The sequence below is a fragment of the Octodon degus genome, unplaced genomic scaffold (genome assembly GCF_000260255.1).
Source record: "Octodon degus isolate 3935 unplaced genomic scaffold, OctDeg1.0 scaffold00326, whole genome shotgun sequence".
Classification (NCBI taxonomy): domain Eukaryota; kingdom Metazoa; phylum Chordata; class Mammalia; order Rodentia; family Octodontidae; genus Octodon; species Octodon degus.
Window position 1 is genome coordinate 188,056 of NW_004524902.1, and position 8,500 is coordinate 196,555.

Genomic DNA, 8,500 nt, shown 5'->3' on the forward strand with positions numbered 1-8,500 from the left:
AATTTAAAACAATGCTACAAACATATCACAATTCTGTATTACCCTAAATAAAGCTAGAGCAAGTTGTTAGTTAGTAATCTCTAACACTGGAGACTTGGAGAATGATTAATTAATCTTTTTGCATTAACTGTTTTTCACATAGAATTAAATAACAACTTATTCAAATTTTGATTAAAGCTTTTCCTCTTGCTTAAAAATCCACTTATAGAGTAAGAATTTCTTGCTCTCTAGGTAAAAATTGAGCTCCTGTATGTATCATGCTAATTTTCTTCTTCAAATACATTTTTTTAAAATTTCAAGTGAAATAGATAGTTAAATTCTACCTTGTTTTCTAATCATCAGTCTATGTAATTGAAGTGAGAAGAAACTATATATGTGTGAGCAGTCTTGGATTAGCTAAGGAACTTCTGATGGGATGGAAGCATCAGTTACCGAGACCTAGCCTGCAGCAGCTCTCTCACGCCAGTAATCAGACACAGCCCAAGAAATGGCCATCCATTGATAATGACTTTCTATCCCTGTTGGTCTGATTTGAGTCCAAATTGCTTTTCTGAAAGGGACACGCTCTGAATCATGTATCACCTGTGCTCTGCTCTAGCTCCCCTTGTTCCCACAGCTTCCGTACCATCCTATCTTCGTTGGCTGAAGTGTCAATCTTTAGGAGCCTCCTAAATAATTACACTTGTGATTAAGATTGTTTTTTACTGCTGCTTCTAAAATGCCTTGGTTTCTATCTTTTCAAATTCTAGTTTTTAAAGAAATAGTTTTACTTCTAAGATGTCAACAGGCTCCAGTACTTGCTCAGTAGGAAAAAGGTATTATTAGTAGAATGTTGTTTTCTGGAAAGCCACTTATTGTTGGTGAAATCATTACATTTGTTTGTTTGTTTTGTTTGCTTGAGAGAAGGTCTTGTTACATCATTGGATTATATCACTTTGAATTCATTATGTAGCTCAGACTGACATCAAACTCATGGAAATCCTCCTGCCTTAGAAATCATTAGTAAACTTTTATTTTTATTTGTGTATTTGTATTTTTAGGGAAAGGTCTACAGGGTGTTCAGGGTGTCACTACTAGATCGAACTATTAGGGATCTGCCCGTTTACAGCCTCCCAAGAGCTAGGATTACAGGCCCGTGCCACCAGGCCCAGTCTCAATTGCCATCTCAGCATGCCCTGGGGGCGGGCCCATCATAGCAGGCTGGGGGATTGGATGCCTTAATTTGCTAAACTATATGGCCAGCCCAGTAAACTTTTATTTATGTATTTTTTTCCAGTAAACTTTTAAATTGAGTGTAAAGTGAGTGTTACAAAGGACTCCATCCTATTGTTTGCATTCATTGATGGAGAAATTTTCTCAGTAAATTTTATTAAATTTATTTTCTTTTGCCTTGAAGTAAATAATTGCCAAGCTGTTCTGGGCAGAGACACGTGGTGCTCTTACATGTTTTTCTGAAAAGAACATATGGATACAGTTATTTATGGGGAAGTGATTGGAAGAAATAGACTGTTGAGGCAGAAATATTTTAGACCTTTTAAAGTTTGGATCCTATATTTTAGCTTATGTTTTATGAGTTGTACCTGTGGTGCAAGATCTGTTTGCAGGCATAATTATGGTAGAAAAGCAGTTCTGGGAAGAGATAATATCCGTAGTAGTGTTTCTTTGGAGCATCTTTATTTAGATGACTTGAAAATGGTTGCCATGGATTTTTTCAGTGTTGGCCAAGATAGTGGAGAATTAAGAACAGATTTTTTTCCATTGAGTAAAATCTCTCAGAAGAAAGAGAAATCTTTTTTCCCTCAGGTTACTTTTACATTTTGAACCCCAATAGAACAGACTTATTAACTTAGGATAACTAAGGCACAAAGCTCAATAATGACCTTCAACAGAGAGAATTGTAAACAGTAAATTGCAAAACTAGAATTTTTTTGAGTTGCATTTCTAATTGTCATTTTGATGAGTGTAATGTTGTAGCAGACCAGAAACTTAGTTGATCTGCTTTCTGCTGAGAAATGGGAAGGTATCTTGTGTTCAGTGAAAATGGAGGTGTTCCTTTATGCTGATGACAAGTTTTCTGGTTTTCATTTTAGAAATTTACTACCATTATTGTCATCATTACCACTGTTAGACTTTTTTAGACAGGATCTCCCCATGTAGTCCAGGTTTTACTTGGACTCATTTTATAATCCAGTCTAGCTCTTAACTAGCAACAATTCTATTGCCTCAGCCTCCTGAGTGCTCCGTCTGTAACACTGTCTCTAGATAAGTAATCTGATTTTAGCTAACAGAGCATATAATAGACACACAGAATGTAAGAAAGGTCCCACAGTAGTGTGTGAGGGCTCCTATTACTGATGTACTTACTCCTTTTGAGAAAAGTTAGGAAAAATATTCACAACTATGATATGGCAGAAGTGTGAGTCTACACTGTCATCATAGTATGCTGGTTAAATAATATTTCTCTGTGCCACAAAAATTATGAGAAGTCTCTAAAGACAGAAAGATAAAGACCAGGAAAATTGTCCAAAACAGAGGTTCATAATTTTACTGTTTAACTAAAAAACAAATGTGATCTAATCACTTTCTATAGTGATGATAAAAACTATAACACAAAAAGAACAACAGGGAGCACTTATGAAGCAATTTTGACATTTCTGGCATTATATAAATAATTGCATTTCTCTTTACTGCATCACAAAACTACCATTTACAGTTGAGGAAATAAAAGCATTGGTAATGAGGAAATCTTCACCAGCCTATTCAGCTCTATCTGGTTCTGTTTGATTTAAAACCCTTTAATTGTTTCCCTTATTAATAAAATACTGTGTAGTTTACTTGCTCTCCTTTTGAAAAGGCTTTTCAATGAAGTTGCAGTCGTAACTGTATTTTCCCTTTTAGTTTCTCTTCCCTCTTTGTTATAGTTGTCAGCCAAAAACACTCCTCTCATAAAGGCTCATCATGTTAAACGCTACCTGCAAGACGGTGGCTTGGAGAAGTGAGTAACTTTAGTATCCTATAGCAATGATGAGTTTATAGCTCCTAGAGGCCTAGTTAGATGGAACAGGTAGCTGATCTGGGGCTATGATGTGTGTGTCTTGCTCTTGGCCCTTTTTCTTGGGCTCTCCCTGCTCTCTAAGTGTCTCATTGCGCAAGGTGAGCAGCTTCACTCTGCCATTCCTTCCTCCATGGTACTCTGCCCCAGTACAAGAGAGCAAGGGAGCCAACTGGCTGGAGTCTGAAACTCTCAACTGAATAGATTTTTCTTCTTCAAGTTGAGTATGTCAGGTATTTTGTCTCAGCAATAGAGAGATGATTAACAAACTTTCTGTTTTATTATTCTCCTTGTGTACTCTCTCTACCCCTTGCTCCCTTTGCACATCTCTCCATACTCCCAGTCTTGCTCTAAGTCAGGGATGACTTTCTTGACAGATTCCATAAGGCACTTGAAACAGTTTGGAAAACAGCCTATCGTTTGCTAAGCTGTTCCAATGTAGATTAAGGGAATCCAGAGATGAAAACAGTTTGCAGAGAAGGGATTTGTCCTTAATTGGGATGGGCCTGGTATTCTTTTACCAAAATTAAAATTCCAATGCTCTCTTGGTCAGGGGTTTTTACTTCAATGATGAATTCACAACAAAGAGAATAGATAAAGGCTACCAATACTTCTAAAAAATTTATATTAAGGGAGTGGATAGGAAAGACCAGCTTACTTCTATTCCTATTGTCTACCCTTTGGATCACAATGTGATCTTTGGTCCCAGAAGAATGCAATAACCTAAACTGCAAGTCCAGGCCTTTCTTTTAACATCAATTTGAATTGCAATGGGTTAGGCAACTGTGAACAATGATTAAATAGTGATTTTACCATGAATATTTAATTTGTTACTGAATAATCATTCACAATTTAATTTTGCATATCTTAAAATTGTCTACATAATTGAAGACATTATATAACTCATTTTGCATTTCCTAAAACTGTTAAGATAAAAATCTGTCACCTATTACAATAATGATTATTCACACTTACCTTTAGTTTCTTCTAAATATTTAACGACCACTAGTTTTAATTTTACAAATGCAAAGATCTCAAACCATTACGCTATCAGTATCATGAGGTTTATCATTATTCACAATGACAGCATAATCAAAATGTCTTGACCAGATGACACAGGGGGAGATAGGAGATAGCATTACCAAAGGGTACGCAGGTCTGCATCCTGTATCCATGGCCCAATACTGCAATGCACAGAGTAATTTAAAGAGGATAAATAACTGGTATGATTCCAATACACAATTACTTAGTGACAGTTATTACTTAGTCACTGTTTTTGTTATTATATGTAGTCCAACTCTTTTTTATTTAATGATGCAAAAGATTAGATGAACATCAGTATTTTCAAATGAAGTATTTCCTTAAATCTCTGATTCCTTTACCGAAATTAAAAGAAGTTCTTTCTCCTTTCTTTCTGTTTGCATGTAACTATATATCTATGTGTGTATAGTTACATTTTATCTCTAACCATCTATCTAGCCATCCTTAACATGAGATTAAAATCTTTCATAGTGGAGACAGTACTATATGCCTTTATAATGGGCTATAGAGCATTAAGATGAGAAAAATGGGTAGTTTATAAAAATAGAATACATATTATTTGTATGTAGTGTTCAAAAAGATGCACAGTTGTAATAAACAAGGTCAAATGCAGACCACCAAGCTGGAAGCCACATGCTCTCACCAATTCCTTACTTCAGTGTTGATTTTGGGGCTGGGGTGCTATTGTCCTTCTCAGTTTCCCACATAGAGTATTTCTGTGAGCACAGGGCTGCTGCCTGTTTTTCTCTGACTCATCACTGCTTCCTTCCCAGGTACAGGTTGGGGAGAATGATCTTAAATCTTTCTTCTGCTTTCAGGAGACACCTTATTTACTTTTTTCTCTTTGTTTCTATGTACTCAGATGAGCTGAGCAGAGCCCGCAAGTCTATGTATTCCTGGGTATGCAGGTCTGTCTAATCAGGGACAAGGTGTCCAGAAGCCTTTGAAGGTGGGTTTAAGGCTCCATTCCCTAATATGCTTCTTCGGTAATAATGCTGCTATTTAAATCTCCATCTGTATCCTGTGTTTTAATTTTTAATCAGTTTTGAATCCCAGATAGGAAGGAAAGTGTATTATTAATTGGCTCCAAAAGATCCCCAAAATGAGGCTAACATCCTTGGAGCATATTTTTCTATAGAGTGTTGAAAATAAAATCATTCAGCTGCAAATTCACAGGAAAGAATAACTACATTATAACCAAGTTAACAACCTTGCCTTTAAGCAAAAATCTATTTAACATTTCAAATATGGACTAATCAAATATCATGATCTAGGGCCAGGAATATAACACAGTAGCATAATCACTTGCCTCACAAGCACAAGTCCCAAGTTCAATCCCTGGTATTGAAAGAGATATATCCTAAATTGTCTTTAGTGTTAAACATGAGTTAAACCATGTTTGCATATTCACTTATTCTGTAATATATATATATATATATATATATATATATGGTACATGGTCTCACTGAGACGCTCAGACTTGTAATGATCCTTCTGTTTCCGCCTCCCTAGCACTGGGATTACAGGCACGTGCCGCCATGCCCAGCCTCAGTGGCCAGCTCAGTGTGCCCAAGGTTGGTTCCGGCATAGCATGCAGTATTGGGGACGGCTGAGCTGTCTCCACAGCCCCTATTTTATAAATTCTTAACACATAAATTTCCTTGAGTTTTTAGTTTCTCTTGATTTGTATTTTGTGGGATAAGTATGTGATTGTAACTTTTACCAATGCCAACGTTTCATAAAATAATGTTTCCTGATCAAAGAAGAATCAATGACTATAGCCATCTGGTAGGAATTTTATGTTCATTTCTTTAAATTCTTTTAATGCTTATGTTCATATGAGATTATTTGGCCTGAAGAATATACCATCTCTCTGTACTCACTGTGTGGCCAAAGAGCAAGATACTTGCAGTCAGAAATATCTTTGATAAATATGGCCAAATGACCTGTAGGATTAGGTATTTCTTCCTAACAGCACTGAATCTCAATTTTCTTAGCTGCTTAAAAAAAGCAAAAAGAAAATATATCACAGACAAGTTGTGATGATTTTAAAAATTTACTTGAGACTTTAGTAGAGTTGTTATCATTAAGTAGTTATTCAAGCCTTTCAAAAATAATAAAATATTTGAATTCCTGATAGATGCTTCATATATTTTCTGAAAGGAACTGAGATGCTTTTTATCCTTTAAGCTCAGGAATACTTACTTCTGTTGACAAATTCTCTTCATGAGTTCCTTTCTAGCAAAGTTTAGATTCTGTAGGGCTTTCAGTGATGGAGAAAACAATACACATCAGGTTTTAGATTAGAAATGTCTGGTACAGTTTGAACTGGCTCTTTCAGTTTTAGATGAAAAGAGATGAAGTGTCAGGAAAATGAGCTACTTTATGAGATGAGATGATTTTTTTTTCTTTTATTTGATATCAGGAATCAAACTCAGAACCATGCACTTGCCAACGGGAGCTGCACTGCTGAGCTATGTCCCTAGAAGCCTTACAGTCCTTCTGTGCAGCCTGGCAGCCACAGTTCCTGGACTCAGTTGGCTGCCAGACTTTCATTACATTCTTCCAATTAGAATAGATGAAGATTCAAAGTGAGGCCATGAAGTCGGGCACATGAGTATGAGCAGATGCCCATGTGAGTTTTACCTTCAATTTGGGGGTATTTCCTCAGAATCACTCCACAGTGATGCACTCAGATCAGATCATGGGTAGCAGCTTTCTTCTAAATCAGAAACTGCATTTCCTCAGAGACCTCAAAATGTGTAGAGAGGCATCTATTTTCCTGATCAAACTTTGAAGATGTGTGATTCAAGCTTCTTTCAGTTTAAGCAATTGCCTTAAAAAGATTTCTACCCATTTCTATGACAATAAACTAAGCCTAATCTTGGTTTTGCTGCCCAAATTCACAAGCAAAACTTACAATTTATTACCTTCAGTTTAAAAAAAAATTTTTGATGGCAACATACTGCATAATTTTCCTGTGACTGGGACAAGACACTCAACACCCACAATCTAGCAGAGGAGAGATTTATTTTAAATCACAGTTAAAGTCCTTCACCAGCTGTTTAGGATCAGCTCCCCTTGAGGCAAAAACTACATGGAGGAAGGGTCTGGAGGAGGAGAGCTGCTCAAGTCATGGTGGCTGGGAGGTACAGAGAAAGGGGAGTACTGGAGAGGAGAGATGCCCTTCCAGGTTATACACACAGAGACCTGCTTCAATCTGTCCATAGTCCACCTCCTAACGACATGTAAGTTATCAATTCATGAGTGGATTAATTCACTGATGAGTATAGAACCCCTGTGATCAAATCCACTTCTATACATATGAGAATCATTATTTTTTCTTTTTGTGGTACCAGGGATTGAATTTAGGATCCTATGCTTGCCAGGCAAGCGCTTATTCTACTGAGCTATTTCCTCAGGCCCCACATGAGAATTTTGAGGCACAATCTAGATCTAAGACATAACATACATGTAATAGTTAATTAAAAGTTTGAATGAATAAATTATTGGATATGATTAGTTTAAGATTAAGGAGTCAAACACAATCATAAATATCACATCATTTCTCTTATATAATAACCCTAAAGTAAAATATAAAAGCAAAATAAAAGAGGTAATAGGAGGTAGGTAGATAGATTGTTCACAATAGGGAAGATGATCCAGAGGTGGAAGGGGAAGGAAGACAGGGAAGGGATAATAGATGAAGAAAAGAAATTGGGATATGCACATATGCACATATATTAGGTCCACACAAAGTTGTAAATGTATGAATGATGAGGGAGGGAAGGTAAAGAGATGATAAAAGGAATTAAGATGTGTTATGCACATGTACCAACTCCCCACAAAGAGTATAAACATTATATATATATATATATATATATATATATATATATATATATGTCAGACCCATACTCAGTGCTCACTTTCCATGTGAGAACCAACTCAAAGTGGTGCCCATGAGAGAGGGAGAGAGGAGTCTGTCCTGCCCCCAGGGGAGCCAAGTACAGGCAGGAACTAAACAACTGACCCAATTCTGGATGAAGACAAAACTCAAGGAGAAAGGTGAGCAACCAGACTCCACGATTTCAACATTAAGTCCAATCCCACAGCCCTCATGAGCCCCCACCTTACAGCTTATACCAAGCAGAGAATATATGGCTGATCTTGTTCCTCACCTACCAATGGACGCAAGGACACCTTTTAGTTCCAATGATAACCACAGTCTGGGTTGAACAAACAAACAGAGGAGTCTCTAGAGCAAAGAGTATACATCAAAGACCCATAGGTCCTAAAGCTAGGCATGCAGCACCGTGTCTGACTAGATCCAAGGCTGCGGTTCATGGAATGATGCCATTCATTCAATAAGAAATTTTTCTTTAATGCAATCTTTAAAAAATTTTATTT